The sequence below is a fragment of the Myotis daubentonii genome, chromosome 19, assembly GCF_963259705.1.
Source record: "Myotis daubentonii chromosome 19, mMyoDau2.1, whole genome shotgun sequence".
Classification (NCBI taxonomy): domain Eukaryota; kingdom Metazoa; phylum Chordata; class Mammalia; order Chiroptera; family Vespertilionidae; genus Myotis; species Myotis daubentonii.
In genome coordinates this window covers 6,072,529-6,089,126 of record NC_081858.1, presented here as the reverse complement: position 1 = coordinate 6,089,126, position 16,598 = coordinate 6,072,529, and the positions used below count along the sequence as shown (strand labels likewise).

The following is a 16,598-nucleotide window of genomic DNA, read 5'->3' as shown; positions in this document are numbered from 1 at the left end:
CACGTTCAGGTTCAGGAAACCAAGTCAAACTGAAGTAAGCAAAGGGGTGCGTATTGGTACGCACGGCCAAGAAGTCCAGGGTGGCGTCCCTTCCAGGCTCCCAATGACGTCAACAGACTTTCTCTCCATTCCTGGTGCTGCCTCCACTCCCAGGCTCCCTGTTGTCCCTGCCTCCCGGCTCCTCCCCTCCATGCCCCATGTCCTCCCACGTCGCCCCAAGATGACTAGTCACTATGGCCACCTTCTTCCACATTCCAGTCCCGGGTTGGGGGGGCGGGGAGCCAGTCTTTTCCCACAGCTTGGGTCACATTCCCGAGCGTCATTCTTATGGACCAGCTTGGGTGTCCCATGACCACCTTTAAGCCACAGCCCATGACATCAGTGCTTTGATTGGCCAGGCCTGGGGCACATGCTCCATCCCTGGAGGAAGCAGACACCGGTTTTCAATGAAGCTGAGAGAGAAGAGGCGGTGAGGTGTTGTAATGCACCCCGCGAATCACAGGAGGACACCTCAAGAAGCCGAATTAAAGAGTCACATTTATTGCAATCCGGGACTGAGGGGGCCACGCTCTCCAAATATCGCAGTGCCCTTCCCATGCCCGCCACCAGATTTATAGGCAAAGATCACAAAGGTATTGATTACATCCCAGGGTTTGGAATGAGGAACCTGGTTCGCAAAAAAAGCAGTTTACAGAAGCAGAATTAAGCATGTTAATTATAGTTTTGGGTCTCCGGATCACTGAGTTGACAGGAACACATTATCTAGAGCCCTCGGGTCTTGAGACCACTGAGTTACCAGGAACAAATTTAGAGCCATCGAGGCAATTTAGAGTAATTGCGCTGTCCTGGTTTTTGGGACGACTGAGTTGACAGGGAAACATTATCTGGAACCCTCAGGTCTTGGGATAATTGTGCTGTCCTGGTTCCCAGGTACAGAGGAATTCGCTTCCTAAAACCAGTAAGATCACAATCGATGGGATATTCACATCACAATCAATAAGGCATTCAATCGAATGGGATGATTTATACAATTCAGCAAATCAAAGTCACTTTTCTGTTGTTAAACAAAGTAAGTAAGTACAGAAGGCAAACATCAGGGTTAAAGTTAAACTAGAGTTTCTACCTGAGATGATTGCTACCAGACTTCAGGGGGAGGCACGCCGCAGGACTGGAACCGAGATGTTTACTGTGGGACGTCGACGAGGAGCTGCTGGGCGCTGTGCAGAGCACGTCCAACCCCAGGCAGCAGGGTCATGGCTGCTTCCCCAGCACCTACTCTGCTAGGGCCTGTGCCAGGAGCCAAGGGTACAGGGACCTGGGGCTGCAATCCCCACGGCAAGGAGCTCACAGAGCAGAGACAGAGGGCACAGGGACGCCAGGCCTCCGGGAGCCGGGCTGTGTGCCCGCCGCCCCAGGGGCTCTGTGTGTAGCAGACACAGTCGCCCTACAAGTCTGTGGGCAGGTTAACCCAATCTCTGTTCACGGATAAGGGGGCCGAGCCAAGGAAGGCCTATGTGTCCGGCCCTTCGTCGCAGGCCTGGCAAGCCGCAGGCCCCGCGTCTGACCCCAGCACCTGTAAGGTCCCAAGACCCCCGGTGAGTCCGACGGAGGGGGCGACGACCCCAAGTCAAACGCGGAGACCGAAACTTGATGCAAAAGCAAGAGGTTCTTTATTACAAGCGCAGCGCAGGGGCTCCCAGGCAGACAGACAGCAACACAAGGGAAGTGCTGGCTGACTGGAGCCCTGAGCAATTGCAGGACATGAGTTTATAAAGGCAAAAACCACACGCAGGTGGCCGGTAAAACAGGGAACTAGGTTAACAGTTAACAGTTGACTCATCTCCTAGGGGGCAGACCTGTGTTAGTAGTTGACTCCTTTCCTAAGGGGCAGGGTGGTCTGTCTTTACACATACCGATCCCAGGAAGAGATAAGATAGCTATGCTATGACCAGACCAGGGCACCAGAGCTTACTGGAAAGGTCAGTTAAAACACAGGAGGAGGGGGGGTTTTCTCTTTGTTCTTACAATAACCAGGGATTACTGGAAAAGTTAGTTAAAAGGGGGAAGGGAGGTTTCAGCGGCCTTACATTCCCCCCTTTTCTTTGAACTTCCGTCTCAATCATGAGACGGACTGCACTTTTATTTCACTGTCGCTAGGGGCCCATAGTGAGCACACAGAACTATCAACTGAACTATTTTATACACTCAACAAATGGTCCGGTGGAAGGGAAAGAAACCATTTTAGATTTAACAACTTCCATTGAAATAGGATTTTTCTTCTTAAAATTCCTCCATGGCTATTAAAAAGCCAAATCAAGATAAATTTATTTACTGTCCTGATGTTTGCATAAACACAACAAGAATGGTAACTGACTACCTTTGCTGGAATTTCATGGTTGAACCTTAATGTGCCCCGTAGGGCCAGGAAGCCAAGCCATCCAGCTGCCATCAAGCCTGCCTGCAGTATCTGCTGAGTTAGGTGAATCCCTCACCTGTAGCAACTCTACCTGAGCCCACGCTCCAGGCTTTAAGGCCCATCTCAGTAGCCCTCCTACTCATTGCGGCCCAGAGTGTGTGGGGGTTTCGCAGAGATGCAGAGGCATCCTTATTGCTCCCCTTCTACTCTTACCAACCGCCAGTGATGGTAGGGCATGGGCCTGACGCTCCAGCGCCAGCCATCTTCAGGGCTCCCAAGCAGGATACCAGGCTTTCTTCGTGGCATTCTTAGTGGGTTCAAGTCTTTAGAGCTCAGGCAGGGCTCTTTAAAACATGATACTCCAGTCAAAGTTTTCCGTTAATAAAACCATTATTAGGAACCAGTCTCATTGGATCTATGCAAAGAAACGTACTTATTTAGCATTGCCAGATTTCGGAGGAATTACATAAGGAGAAAAACATACTGATCTACTCTAAGATTTTCTGACTTTCCTTGCTAATTCCTTTTCATGGGTTTAAAACAAAACAGTAATTGTTGGTATAAAACCTTCTTTCTATGCATAACCATGCCTCAGACTTTCTAGTCTAAATAGGCTTTTACCAGCTTCACTACCCCTGACATGGGCATGGTGACCCAGGCCTGCAAGACAGTATTACAGGCTGTCAACTGTTAGCTGTCTCTCAACAGAGACCAAAACCTGATGGGCACCCTTCCCTGCCCAGTTGGGCACCTGCCCCCTTGGCAGCTAGGCACCCTTTACTTTTGGGGGTCACCCCACACAGCTCCCTTCCAGGACAGCCAACATACATTCAAACCTGCAAAAGAATCAAAGGTTAATATAACATGAACATAATATTGGCATCATGCCGCTTCAGGTAGCCAAATCTACCACTAAACATGTGATTCTATAAATGGTCCTTGTCTCTTTGGAGCCATGTCCATGAAGATGCAGGCATTATCTAAGTGTATTACACAGTATTGTGGGGGCTCCTGGTGACAGGAGCGATCGCGAGTCATGTTACCGGCATCAGGCAGGTCAAGCACTCCGTAGCTTGAGCTTGAGCAGGTTGGGTTGATTTCGATCGATCGATGCTCCATTTGGTGATGAAGTCTTTCCGGATGGACCCAGGTTGTGATGCCGCCTACCTTGAGAGCGGTGGGGGTCATCAGCCCCACAATGTAGGGATCCTTCCAACGTGCCTCTAGGGTCTCCCGGCGGTGCCTTCTGATGTAGACCCAATCTCCTGGTCTGTGCTGATGAGGAGCTGGGGTTGGGCTGGTCTCATAGATGGCGCGGAGGCGTGGCCAAATGTCCTCGTGCGCCCTCTGGAGCCCTCTCAAGGAAAGAGATAGTTAAAGAAAAAGCGACCCAGTCCTCGCCAGTCTCTGAGTCAGACTCCTCCTCTCTTGGAGAACTTCAAAGTCCTGATGGCTTCTAGGTAACCCTGTTTATCAGTTACAGCGCTCTGCTTTCTTGCCTTTCTATCAGTTCCCTTTGTGGCAGAGCATCAACCAGGCCTCTTTCAAGGGAGTGCGCTAGAAGGGGTACCAGCCCCTCCTTTGCTAGCAGCAACAGGTACCAAACCCTTTCAGTACATTTGACCAGCTTCATTCCTGCCCACCGTTACAGATTCTAAGGCCCATTGTCTTCCTTTAACCAGCAAGCTAAATGACACTGGCCTGTATTATTTAATTCAGCACAGGCAGGGGGAAGGGCCCATGGAATCCCTGCCCTGAGGAACTGTGAGCCCCACCCTTAAATGTCCCAATCAGACTAGAAAAGCCACAAATACCTTTTAAATCTACCCCAGAATTCCAAAATCCCAACCTAGCATAGAATATACTTCCACATTTACATGAACAAATAATTATACCCAAGTAGACATACAAACATTAAATAAACATTTATACTTACATCCTTTCAGTGAACAAATACTTTTACAGTCTTGGGATCTTGAGCAGACAGGAACAGATGGGGAGGGCTCCCTTTCTCACATCCACCATTAGTGACCAGTCCCAGCTCACTGGTATATTATTCATTTAATATATATTTTTTTCTTTTTATTATATCAAGGCCATGCTTTTCAGGTAGCTAGAACTTTTAGCCTTAATTCTTAGGTGATTAGCAATACATTTTAAGAGACACAGAAAAAAGAAAAATCTTTCTTGGGTAACCTAGGTAAAACTTAGGAAAACATTTTCAACACTTAAAAACAGTTCTCAACATAATAGGATTTAGTCTTGACCATGGAATCAATTACTTTTAATTTGTTTATGATATTATGTATAACTGTGGTTCTACTGCTATCATACCACTGAAATTATATTAAGACCGTGATTGCTAATTTATTAAGTATTAAATAAATCCACGAGGCTAGCACACTTTTTGCCCCATCCGCATTTCCACAGTAAAACTCCGCCTTAAAACTCCACCTCTGAAATTCTATCCTCCCTTAGTAAGCAGACACTCTTTTTGTGATTGGCTAAGTCAGAGGGTGGGCGGGGCCTTTGCTGTTTCAAGATGGCGGCCCCCAGGGGAGCGGCAGGCCATGCGGCCAACATGGCGGCTGCCAAGTCAGGCAGCTCAAAGTGGCGGCTGTCTACACTGTTCTTTGACAGAGCAAACCAAAACCCCTAAAAGATAGATGACCAACATTATATTTTAGACAAACAGAAATCTCATTAGCTGTTTATACCTTTTATAATTATCTTAAAGCATATCAATCAAATTTAAACTGGTTTTTGTATTAAAAAATTTTCTGTTGAGATCATAAAATCCTCCTTTTTAAATCAGACCAATGAGTAACATATTTTGAATTCCTAATCATTTAAGAGAAAACACATTTTATTTTTTCAAAAACAAGTTATACATTAGATATTTAATTAATTTCTCCCGATTCAATTTGCACTTTAAACTTTCAGAGCTTACAAGTCAAATATTAGCAGTTCTTTGATTAACTACACTTTTATATTTTTAAGAATAAATTTTAAAATCTAATAATTAACTTTAAACCATGTTTTTTTCTGCATGGGGAAACTGAGAAGCGAACTTGTAGGTATTAACAAAATGACTACTGGCGGAAAGCTGATTTCAAAGGAGCCACCTTTTGGCTAGCAAAAGGTGTAGCCATTGAAATGCAAATTAACATTCCTAAAGATGGCTGCTGGCGGGAATTGGATTACCTACATGCTAGGGGAAGGGCGTGTCTACCCCTCCTTCCATTAAAAAAGTATGTAGCTTTAAACTTTTTCAATGGCAAGAAAAGAGACTTTTACATTTAAGGATACATTTCAAATAAAATATAAGGCATTTTCAATTAATAGATTAACTTCTATCATCTAGACTTCATACTAGGCATACTCAGATCAACATTTCAGCATTATAAATCTCAATACTTTATATGATTTGAACTTAAAAGTTTTAAGTTTCCAGCCAATAAGCCTGGCATAACTGCTAAATTTCAAAATGGTCACAATTTTCCTGCTGGGGAAGTCAAGAAATTTCAAAAGAGCTACTTTAGATCGCCTTGGGAAACCAGCCTGTATTTCTTTCTCAGGTTCATCTTTGCCATTTTTAAGACCACAACAGTCGGGTTTTTATTCTGTACACAGCAAAAACTCAAGTCCAGCTCAAAACTATGCGCACTCGTTTTTAAACTGGCCTTTTCCCTTTACATGTGCACAGAAATCCCGGATGCATTTATAAATTTGCAAATGCTTTTCAATTACAAGAAGGATTTTAATTTTAGAATACTTGGGGAGGGGGTGACCTGTTTCCACAGACCCTCACTCAGGCGGCCGCCCGACCGCCACACAAAGGAGGGGTGAGAGCAGTCCCCCTCCCTTCACATTTATATACTTTTACTAGATATTTATTCAGAGTTTAAACAATCCATTCAACTCTTAACAACTTCCCCATTCCTGAGGGAGCTCTAAAGCCTCCCCCAATCTCCTTGAAATTATTAATCCAGCAAGTCCACAAAATAAAACGGAAACACAAACAACTAAAGGGCCCAAAGAAATACAGCCTTCCAACTCCATGGAAGCAAAAAAACAAAGACAAAAAACAAAACAAACTGAAAGCCAGACGTTGGCTGCGCGCCAACCAGCAGGAGCGACCCGCCTTTTCTCAGATTGAGGGGTTAAGAGAAAGAGGGGTGCTGCTTCCTTGGCCCATGTTACCTGGATGGGAGAAGAGGAGTAAAAGACAAAAACAAAGAACAAACAACGACGCGACAAGACACTGGATCCACAAGAATTTACCCAGATACAGAATGCCCGCTGAGGGATGATATCCCTCCCTGATGCTAGTCCGGCCGGACACGCGAGTGCCCGTTGCCGGACAGCCCGAACCAGAAGTGACCAAGACCTCCTCTTGGTCACCACCCGTCCCTGGGGCGTCCCCCAGGGTGACAGTTTTTCTGGCCAAAGTCCCTTCGACCAGAGGAGCCGACTCCTTACGGAGCCGACAACCTGTCTTCCCGAAAAACCAAAACTGAGAACGAACAAAAGACAAGACAAACACTGAACGACTCCGGAGTCTGCTTACCTCCAAGACCGATGTCGGCGCTTGAGGGGTGGTCGCCCCAAATCCCGGACGAGCCCCCAAATGTAAGGTCCCAAGACCCCCGGTGAGTCCGACGGAGGGGGCGACGACCCCAAGTCAAACGCGGAGACCGAAACTTGATGCAAAAGCAAGAGGTTCTTTATTACAAGCGCAGCGCAGGGGCTCCCAGGCAGACAGACAGCAACACAAGGGAAGTGCTGGCTGACTGGAGCCCTGAGCAATTGCAGGACATGAGTTTATAAAGGCAAAAACCACACGCAGGTGGCCGGTAAAACAGGGAACTAGGTTAACAGTTAACAGTTGACTCATCTCCTAGGGGGCAGACCTGTGTTAGTAGTTGACTCCTTTCCTAAGGGGCAGGGTGGTCTGTCTTTACACATACCGATCCCAGGAAGAGATAAGATAGCTATGCTATGACCAGACCAGGGCACCAGAGCTTACTGGAAAGGTCAGTTAAAACACAGGAGGAGGGGGGGTTTTCTCTTTGTTCTTACAATAACCAGGGATTACTGGAAAAGTTAGTTAAAAGGGGGAAGGGAGGTTTCAGCGGCCTTACACACCTTCACTGTGAGCTGCCAATTGCCCTGCCTGCCCTGCTCCCAACAAAAGCAAAATAAAGTGTAAGTCCATCCACCTGGGGGGAAGAGAAGAGATGAAGCTGAAACCGGAAAAGTGGGCGTTCACGCTGCCCGTCGCTACCAGAGCCCATAAGCAGACAAGGATGGGATCGCGGTGGGCACCTCACTCAGGGCCGGCGAGCTGAGGCGGCGGGTTACGTGCCCTGAAGGGGCCCCTTACATCTCGCCCAAGCCCCCCCTTTTATACGGAGAAGAGAAGTGCAGGTCAGGGGCCTGGGATTCAGGAGGAAACAGCGAGTCAGACAGAAGCCGCGGGGCTGCGACTTCCTGAGCCTCCGGTTCCCTCCCTGAAGCACAGGCTGCTACCGGCTGTCCTCCCCAGGCAGGAGGTCGGAGTGCGGGTGGGGCTCCTGGTCAGGGCGGGTCCGGTCACACATTCCAGCCCCGGGACAACAGCTTTCGACACCCAGTAGTTACCAAGCCTGTTAACTGGACATCTAAAGCTAAAAATGTTTACCTTCTTGCGTCCCCGTCATTATTTCCAGGTGGGGCTGTGCGGGGGGTTGGGGCAGGGGCGGGATGGGTGCCGCCTGCCAGGAGGGAAGATCAGTAGGGCTGTAGGATTGAACAAACAGAGATGGCAAGGAGGGGCCGCACGGGCAGAAGAAAACAGGTGAGCCCAGGCGAATGGCATGTCGCAGCTGAGATCCTGTTTCCATTGTCCACAGGATTGGGCGCAGGCTCCTCTGCTAGAGGGACAAGGCCCTATAGGTCTCAGGTTACCTCTCTCCACCGCCCCCCCCCCACCTCACTTCCCCCTGTCAATCCAACCAGACAAGCCCTCTTTTGTTAGCAGAACTTTGATCTGTTCTCTTTCTCCACGCCTTACTTCTCGCCTCTTCACTGGTTAATTCTTTAGGTCTCTCAAGGTAAGAACTTCGGACCTGCAGAGAATTCTTGTCAGTTTACTGGAGCCAAAACTGACGACCTACGCAGGGAGCAAGATCTCAAAAGATCTTGAAGGGAAGGGAACCTAAGGAAGATGAGGGGAGGCGGGAGGAAGCAAGGTGGGGGTTGGACTGCAGGGCAGTAAACAAGATCATGCCTTTCTAGAAGGCGGTTTTGCTTGCGTCAAACGTATGTTCCCTGAGACACAGAAAAACACAGACGGGGCTTGCTTATGGCAAAGAAAAGCCTTTTACTGAAAATGTCAGGTGCCTGGGGCGTGACCACCCAAGACCTGCCCAGCTAGGAATCTGCAATAAGATCAGCCTGTGAAGTTCTTTCCGTAAAACCCCTTTCGGCCCACAGGTCTCAGCTGGGCTCCTAACACACCACACCCTGCCACAGCCTGGGTATTGTTTACAGAGCAAATCGCAGGCCGGGCTGGGAGCTCAGGCTAGAGATCGTCCCAGCACGCCAGGCTGGAACCTGGTCAGGGCACATACAGGAGCCGACCAAGGATGCACCGACAAGCAGAACAACTGCTGTTCCCCTCTCTGCCTCTGTCTGTCTCTCTCTGTCTGTCTCTCTCTGTTCCTGTCTCTGTCTGTCTCTCTCTGTTCCTGTCTCTGTCTGTCTGTGGATGGAGAGGAGACGTCTCCATGGGCAGGAACCTGAAGGGAGAAGGGACCATGAGAATGAACCTCCTGAGACATCACTGCCCTCCTGGCCAGGGCCCTGGATGGAGGGTGCGACTTATTTAAATCTCTCCAGGAGGCGTGGCTTCACCAGATGACCGGACCGTTCCCCTGGGAGGCCACAGATCTCTCAAAGGCAGGGGCCACATCTTGTTGGTCTCCGCTGTATCTCTGACACACTCCCGGCACACAGAAGGCATTTTGCACTCACCGGATGCATGGATGAATGCTCAGAACAAGTAAAATCCAAACTCCTTCCCACCGTCTTCAAAGCCCCACGGGGTCCGGCCCCATCACCTCCCAGTGCGGCTCCTGCTCTTGTCCATCACACACACACACACACGGGCCTCCTTTGTGCCCCTCCACACACCACGCACTCACCCCAGGGCCTCGGCGCTTTCCCTTCCTTCGGTCATGAGTACTCCGCCAGCTCTCTGCCTAGCCACCTCCTCTCACCCCCATTTCCTCAGGCTTCTCCTCAGACTCCACCTCCCCAGGGAGGCCTCACCATAGGCGTCTCTGGTCACTGGCTAATAACTACATCGCACGGCCGCATCGGCTCCAAAGCACTTTGCAGAACCGTGTCCATCCGGTTGCAAACACACGTGCATATTGCGATCCGAGCTGCCCCCGACACAGGGCACATCCACAGACACCCCAGAATGCCAACACCAAGAAGGAAGGGCTTTCCTTCCTGTCTTGCCCACCACGGGGTCTTCCATGCTCAGTGCGATGTGCAATGCATCATGGAACAAACACGCACTGAATGGATGGGTGAATGAATGAATGAATGGTGAGCGTGAGTCACCCTGGGAAATTAAGCCAAGGCATGATCTCAACCCCCAGAAACTCAGCTCATTGCAGCCTGGAGAGCTTCCAGCTTAAGGACACACGCTTTGTCATCAAAATAGATGACCTGACCCTTCCCAGGAGACCGTCAGTGAAATGACAGCGGAATATTGTTCCCGGGCTCTCACTCACTCAGGCAGGATCCGGAACCTGCTTCCCCACCCCACTCCCCTGACCAGCTCCCCGGAAAGTCTTATTTGCAGCCCACCCCACCTCCTCCCAACTGCCCGCTGGCCAGCGACCGCAGGTGGTGATATATGGAGATGACTTGATTTGACCTTGAAGGGAAGAAACAAATTAATGTGTCTCGAAATGAATTCCGGGAATCGGTGGCTGGCTGCTCCTCCACCCCCTTCTCTTGGTGCCTCACGGGTTGTGCATCATAATGTGAAAATCAATCCTGCCTCTTCAATGAGGGGCAGCGGGTGGAGCTGCCGGGAAGTCCCCTCCCACCCCGCGTCCTGTCCAGGGCCAGGGAGTCGGCTGAAGGGGTGTGGGGCTCAGGGCTGCTGTGGGCTCTGCTCTGCTTGCTGAGGGCTGGCTGAGTCGCCCCATCTGCAGGGAGGTCAACCCACTGACCGCAGCTGCAAGGCCGCCTGGGTGTGAGCAGATGTGGGCTGGACGCTGGGGAAGGGAAGGGCGGTCACGTGGAACAGCCTTGCCAGGGCCATTCTCCAAGGATAACAGCCATGAGAGGCGACGCCAGGACCAGTCCTCCCAATTCAGCAATTCAGTGCATGTGCCCTGAGGGTCTGTGCAGGGCACTAATTGAATGGCACATCCAGGTGTCCCAGTAGTGAACTATCCGGTACCCCGAGGTGCCCCATGTCCTAGTCTGCGTTAAGCACGGCCTTTTAGTCTGATGCTTGACACGGGGGCCGTGCTGACGCTGGACGGCCAGTCCCGCTCAAGCATGGCTGAGCCCTAGGATAGTGACGGACTCCCCTGTGAGCACACTGTTTATATGAAAACCAGCCCGTCCAGACCCCGCACCCCAACCACATCTCTGTCTCCCTGTTGCACCTGGAGCTGCTCTTTCCGTGTCTCATCTTCCTGGTGCTCCAAAGCCCGTGGAGGTTGTTCAAACCAGCCAATGGGAACCCCGCTTGCCCTGCTCTCCTTTCCTTCCCACAGAAACCACAATCCAGGCTCTCCTCACACCCCCATTCCCTGGGCCTCCTGCAGCCCTGGGGCTCCGGGTGGCCCCTTGGCACGGCGAGCCCCCTCGTGGGATCTGTGAGCACCACAAGCTATCTTCTCCGCGGCGACCACCTCCTGATCTGTTGTCCTCGCCATAACCGGGAAAAAATAAAGGCCTACATTTTAAAGCAGAGACACCTCCCTCGCCACCCCTCCCCAGCCCCTTTAAGAACCAGCAGCTGCCTTGGGACTAGCGGCCGGCCGTTCCGAACAGTCAGGGCCCTTGTCTGTCCCCTCCCTGCCTGCTGTGCGTCAGGTGCGGCACTGGGCCCTCGGAACAAGAAATGGTGGGTCGCCGCCCTCACAGGTGCCATGGGGGCCATGGGTAATGAGTGTGGGAGCAAAGAACACAGCAGGAGCCAGGGTGGCACACGTGGCTGGGAGGTCATGGAGCAGCGGGGCCAATAGGCGTCCGTCCGCGTTCTGGTCCCAGCTCTATGGTGCCCCGCTGTGTGTGACCTCGCCACCTGGCCTCTGCCAGCACCTATTTCTTCGTCCACCAAGGTGGGTGCTGGCGATGCAGGGCCGAGGACCAAACACATGCGTGGGAAGTGCTCAGCCCATGGTGCCAACACAGAGCAAGTCCACAGGAGTGGGAGCAGGGTGGCTCAGCCGGGCCCCACCTGAGGCTGAGCCAGCCACCCTTGGAGTCCGTACCTGGAGCTGCCTCCCAGTTCTTGGTCTCCACCTAGGAGAAGCAGCACGGGAACGGGGCACTGAGGGGCCTTTGGTGTCCGTTGTCACAGGTCTAGAGGTAACCCTGACCCATGTCTCCATAACCCTCACGGCCAACGCCCGCCCCTGCCCAAGAATGAAGGGCTCTTGTGACTCAGGAGAAACCTGCCAACATGACCTTGGGATCTGAAGCATATATATATCCTATATAATAAAAGAGAAACATGCAAATTAACCATCACTCTGTCACTCCACCACACCCACCAGCCAATCAGAGTGACTATGCAAATTAACCCAACAAAGATGGTGGTTAATTTGCATACACAGGCATGGAGCGACGACTGAAGATGGCGGTGGCCACAGAGCTGGAGCGAGCAGGAGGCTTGGGTTGCTCCTGGCGACGGAGGAAGCCAAGCTTCCCGCCGGCCCTGGACTCCGCTCAAGGGGGAGCTGGAAAAAAAAAAAGGAGGGAGCAGCAGAGCGGAGAAGCCAAGCCTTGCTTCTGCTGCCGGACCAAAGGCCTGGGTCCCGGGTGCCGGAGGAAAGCCGGTGCCGGCAGCCAGGGGAAGGAAGGCCTGTTGCGCAAATCTTCGTTCAACGGGACACTAGTGTGTGTGTGTGTATATGTATATGTACACACACACACACACACACACACTAACATATTTTATATGTTTATTGATTTCAGAAAGGAAGGAGGAGGGAGCGAGAGATGGAAACATCAATGATGAGAATCATTGATCGCTGCCTCCTGCACGCCCCCCACTGGGGATCGAGCCCGCAACTCGGGCATGTGCCCTGACGGGGAATTGAATGGTAACCTCCAGGTTCATAGGTTGACACTCAACCACTGAGCTGCGCTGACTGGGCAGAATCACATATTTTTATGAGAGAGGAGGACGCCTTTAGCCCTCAGCAGTCAGCACAGCTCTTAGGACACAGCAAGCACTCAGAACATCAGCTCTGACCCCACCCTTGTGACTGTTGTTTATCCTGAAACCCGCGGGGAACACGGTGGAGGGAAAGGGCCAGACAAGCGGGCGGCAGACGGCAGCCTTTCCTCCCTGGAGGACTTGGAAATGCCCTGGGTGACGCTGCTTGGCCACACTCACACCCAACAGAGGTGCCCAGACACCCGGCCCCAGCACCCCTCACTGGCTCGAGCAGAAGGAGGGGGTGGATGCCTTGCTCGTGCTCTGATTAGAATCCCCAGAGGGTTCTAGCCGGGCTCAGAAGCCGCAGGAGAATGGGGCGCAGGGATGGGGCTGCTCAGGAAGAGCCCAGAGGCGGCTTGGCCCCCACCTGGCTGGGGCGGGAGCAGTTCCTGATGGCTTCTAGGAAGAAATGATGTCGAAACCCAGAGGGTATTAGTAATAATGACATTATTAAATATTTATTAGCTGCAAGGCGCTGTCTACGCTCTTCACATCCATTTTCCCATTTAATCTGAAGCCAAAAGGATCCAGGGATGCACCCACGTTCCCACAGCTGGGAAGTGGCGGAGTCGCTGAGCCAGCTCCAGACCGGAGAAGACTGGTCCCAGACTCTGTGTGTGCTGACCAGACAGCAGGAGGGGTGGGAGGAGGGATCAGGAGTTCCTGGCAGACAGAGTAACTCATGGGTTCAGTAGATGGAGCTTTAAAAAAAAAAAAAACTTTAATCCTCATTCAGAGCCTCACTTTCTTCATCTGTAAAATGGGAATAATTCATCACCACATTGAGGGTGGCTGAGAAGACGAGCCAAAGTTTGTAAACTAACCGTGTCTACTGCTTAGAAATTGCCACCATCCAGCAGCGAGGGCAGACGAAAGGCGAGGACCAGCTGTCTTGGAAACATTGCCTAGTGACCTGTTATCAGGGGTGATTTCAGTTTCCCTCCGCCTGTTGGTGTCCCATCAGCGCTGCATGACAGACTGGCTTGTCCGGGTTCTGACAGTGGCAGCTTATAAAACCCACAGCCAACAGGACAACCGAGTTCCCTGCCAATAGCCGCCCGGGCACACACACGCCCTCACGTCCAAGCCAGCACGGACATGGCTGTCAGGGGACAGAGGAGGACAGAAGTGACAGACATGGAGCACCTCTGGGTGTGTCCAAGATTTCACGCTAGATCAGCCCTTCCCAACACGCGTCCCATCGAAAGGAAGGGAGTGGGAGGGTCCTGCAGCCAAACGATCTCTGGACGCGCTGGGTCAGACACGGATGTGCTGGGCACCGCCGGAGGAGCGCCCGGAGCAGCCCTCGCAGCACAATGGCGGCCTCGCGCCGGGCGGCTAGCGCTGAGTGCGTAACGTTTGAGATACTGACATATTCGGGACAGCGAGGAGCAGCTGCTATCGCCTTTCTCAGGCTCAGGCGTTTAGCAACGGCTCCGCTGGGCTGTGCTGGGTGGGGTGGCCCTTAGGTTCCCTGGTGCTGTCAGCCAGAGCTGCTCCCTCTGAAGGGCTGGCCGGAGGCTCTGCTTCTGCCCTCGCTCTCGTGACTGCTGGCTGGAGGCCTCAGCCCTCACCACGGGGGCCGCCCACGGGGCTGCTGGCGTGTCCTCATGACATGGCAGCCGGCTTCGCCCAGAGCACGTGACCCGAGAGAGAGCAGCAGGCAGGGCCCCCTATGTCTCCGGTGCTCTAGCCTCGGAAATGGCCCATCCTTCTGCAACCTGCCATCCTCGCCACGGAGGAACCCAGGTGGGGCAGAACTTATCCCGAGGCCAGGGAGCTGGGTGTGAGGACTCCCACCTCAACACCGGTGGGCTCGGGTCTACCCTGGAATTGGGGAATATAAACCCATCAGCAAGCGCTTCGACCCTGTGAGCGAAGCGGCTCAGGGGCCCCGGGCAGTCCTGCGAGGAGAGTCACGGGTGCAAACCCCCGGAAACAAGACGCTCAGAAGCCAGGAAGGTCACAGGGACCCGAGGGGCCCACGCAGTGTCAGCTGCCCCTGGAACCGTGGGCCACGGGAAGTGGCTCAGTGACGGGATCAGTGGACCAGTGAGGCCGCCCACCCATTCGGGGGAAACACACGCAGCTGTGAACCTTCAGGCCCCCGAAGACCATGTTTTGTCACAGGAACAGCACACGGGAAAGCCGGCCTCACATCGTCAGTCTGTAGGACGCCCGTTTAAAGGAACCCAAATGTGCATTTAGGTTTTAGTTGCTTTAAGACGTCACTGTTTTTTTCCTTTGTGCATTTTTGGGTGTTTCAGCGATTCTGCATGGAGACTGTGTGTGCCTTTAAGAAGAGAGAAGTCAAGCTAGTTGTTACATCTAAGAGTAGATGCTCATGGGGACACTCGGAGTCTATGACCGGGTGCAAATCACAGTCCCCGCCAAAACACGGCATCCGTGTGGCTGTGCGGGGCCTGGCTGAGCACATGCACCGGAGCCTGACTGCCCGGGTTTGAATTCTCCTCTGTCGTTTATTAGCTGCCTGACCCTGGGCACATTTCCTAACCTCTCTGGGCCTCGGGCTCCTTGGCAATAACACAGGGGTGATGTTATACCAGCCTTGCAGATTTGTGGTGAGGAATAAACAAGCTGAGATGTGTAAAATGCTTAGAGCAATTGCTGGCATATAGAAAGCATGTTGGCCGTGAAGACCGACCTTCCCCCACCCGCCCGCGTCCCTAATTAGACTGAAAGGCGAAGGTCCTGCTTTGTCCTGCCTCCTCTCCGTAAAGCTCTCCGGTCCGCCTCCTGTTGCATCCCTCTGGGACCCTGCCAGGCGTAAGTGGGCACTGATGAATTAACCAGGTTGCCCAATCCCATTCATTCCTGCTCAAGTCTTATCTCCCCGGGATGCCTGCCACCCCGTTTCAGAAGCCCCAGAGAGCCCTGCACAGGCCGGGGGGTGCACACCTGTGGCTTCTACCTGGTGGCGTCGTGTCCCTTTCCTCTGACCACAGCCCTCAGTCTCCTCACCACTATGAGCAGTTTCACCGGGAATTCCCATCAGAGGGCCCATCCTTCCTTCTCCAACGGTGGGCGCCTGCCCCTCCTCAGCCGTCAGGGCCTCTCGCAGGGGAGTGTGAACCTTCCGCAGGACTCAGGACTCGAGGATGGGGAGCAGCGGGGGCGGATTCGTCCCAGTGACAGTGCCCTGAAGAGATGCCATCATCCTCACGCGTGGTCCCAGAGCAGGTCATTCCTGCCCTCCCTGGGTCCAGCGCTTAGCCTTCCTTTCAATGATATGAGCTATGCCCATCCGTCCCCTTCAATAGGTTGTGTATTCCTTTCACAACGTACACAAACAGAGACACACACGCGCACACACACACACACACACACACACACACGGAGAGGGGGCAGGTTCGGCAGCATCTAAAGTGACCTCTGAGTTCTTTTAATTTTTTTTTTTTAATTTCAGAGAGGAAGGAAGAGGGAGAGGGAGCTAGAAACATCAATGATTCCCTAGCTGGTCTGGCTCAGTGGATAGGGCTTCGCCCTGTGAATTGAAGGGTCCCAGGTTGGATTTAGGGGGCATGCAGGAGGCAGCCGATCAATGATTCCCTCTCATCATGGATGTTTCTCTTTCTCTCTCCCTTCTTCTCTGAAATCAGTAAAAACATATATTTAAACAAAAAGAAACATCAAACACACACCTGTCTCCAGGAAAACCCAGACCTGCCCCAGATGTCTCCCTCCCCGTCACCTGTC

At 52.3% G+C, this 16,598-nt stretch overlaps 1 long non-coding RNA gene across 1 annotated transcript; it reads right to left on the bottom strand.

Moving 5' to 3' along the window:
- Positions 1-446: 446 nt before the first annotated feature.
- On the bottom strand, positions 447-8,879 carry LOC132221990 (uncharacterized). The gene is made up of 3 exons (XR_009450125.1): positions 8,100-8,879; positions 1,124-1,287; positions 447-949 (listed from the first exon to the last, which is right to left on the bottom strand). It is a non-coding gene; the product is annotated as an uncharacterized LOC132221990 (long non-coding RNA).
- Positions 8,880-16,598: the final 7,719 nt, after the last annotated feature.